The sequence below is a fragment of the Limulus polyphemus genome, unplaced genomic scaffold (genome assembly GCF_000517525.1).
Source record: "Limulus polyphemus unplaced genomic scaffold, Limulus_polyphemus-2.1.2 Scaffold7719, whole genome shotgun sequence".
Classification (NCBI taxonomy): Eukaryota; Metazoa; Arthropoda; class Merostomata; order Xiphosura; family Limulidae; genus Limulus; species Limulus polyphemus.
Window position 1 is genome coordinate 10,196 of NW_013673329.1, and position 1,880 is coordinate 12,075.

Below are 1,880 nucleotides of genomic sequence, written 5' to 3' on the forward strand. Positions count from 1 at the left end.
GTTTTATTAAGTAAAGACTCGTGTCGTTAAAGTTTCGTCGGAACGAAGTTACGAAAAAAAATCAATTAACAAACGGAGACGTAACAGTACTGTAAATCCAACAAGCATTGCAGAAGAATCTATTACAATTCATATTTAACATTTCCTCTGTAATAAAATGTCTTCAAGTTTGAAGTTTCTACTGATAAAATTGTTATGTTCATTCATGAACTGACAAATGTTTTTTAACATGGAAAATCTGCAAGTCATAAAACTTACTTATTTTATAAATATTAGATATTTGAGATTATCAAGCTACGTACTACTATAATGACAAAAACATTTGCTATTGCAAAATTTATGGAAATACAGCAAATAGGTAACTCTTAATAGCAAAAAAACAAATTGTATCTTATTTAATTTATACGTATAACAAAGTTATTACTATTCTACTTGCATGGAATACTTGTATTTTTTCTGTAGGTAGTTTACAGTGTACACCATGTTTATGTTTGAACATTGACAAGGAAAAATGCTAACACTGAAATAAATCTTTTTTCATCCTTAGATGAACCATACAAAATACAGTAAAAATCAAGCGTGTTTTTAATGAATGGTAAATGCATTAAAATTTAAAATATCTGAAGATAAGCTTAATTTAATTAAAAAAATAATTATAAAATATTTAATTAAAACTTGGTCAGGGATGTAAAAATTATACTATTTTTTTCAGCAGTAAAAGTTGATATTGTATGAGAATTATGAATATTAGAAAATAAATATTAAATTATTAAGTTAAAGTTCTCACTCTGTAAGATGAACAGCCAAGAATAACAATGAATTCTTACATTTAATGATATTGATTTATGTCATTAAGATAAAATGTTCAAATCAAAAGAAAATGTCTTATTAATATAACAGTAATTTTTACAATACTTTTAAGAGTTCAGAGGCTGTGGGTCGTTTGTCTAAACTACTCTAAAGTTTTAATTTTGGAGCCATTTAGACATTGTTAGGATTCATCCATACTGATGTTATGGTTGTCAAGAGACGGGGATTTGGTAATAGTGCATGAAGCAGATAGTATTTGTGTGTTTTGTAAATAAGGTATATTCTACCTCTATAATGCTAGTGTCACTAACAGTATTGGTTATAATGTTTAATATGTATTATTTTTTATTATACATATATATATACATATATTTTTTATTATCAAAATTATTTTGTGTTGTTAGTCATCAGGTCACACTCATTTTTCAGGTATTGTATCTAATAGCAACAAATGGGAAGCCAGACATTGAAAAAAAAAGATAATCTGTCACCAGTCTTACAAGATTTTCTTGATAAATGTTTACAAGTAGATAGAACATCTTGTATGAATTACCTAACTTGTTACTGTTTAATTATAGAGGGTTAACAAGATGGTAGTGATAGTATGGCAAAAACAAAGTTAAGGTGTTGACAATATAATATGTACATTCAAGAATTAAATGCTTGTTAGTGTATACAGTCTTGTCAAATGGTCATTATTGTTGTTGTCATCGCATATCTGTTCATCGTTATCTTCAATACATCTATATGTATGAATGATGTGCGAAACCTTCTTTTTGCATTTCTTTTATTATTATTATTATTATAGCTATTTTCCCTGTAGTTGCTGTAAGACAATTTGGTCAAAGCATACAATTGTGTTTTCAAGTAAAAAAATGTAGCATTTAAGAATTTGGATATTGTGATACAATGACAATTTTTATGATTAACATTATTATAGAAACATTTGTGCTTAATTAAAGTAAACCATTAATGTACTCAACTTATTAAAAGATCTTGAAATTGTTGATGAAAGACTATCATGTTATCCACAGGAAGACTCCCTTAGATTTGTCAAATCAAAATTGTAT

The 1,880-nt window shown here is 26.6% G+C and overlaps 1 protein-coding gene across 1 annotated transcript in view; it reads right to left on the bottom strand.

Annotated features, from left to right (window-relative positions):
- The window catches only part of LOC106474815 (serine/threonine-protein kinase PAK 3-like), a 23,873-nt gene that overhangs the window by 764 nt on the left and 21,229 nt on the right, over nucleotides 1-1,880 (bottom strand). The gene's annotated exons all lie outside the window — the stretch shown is intronic.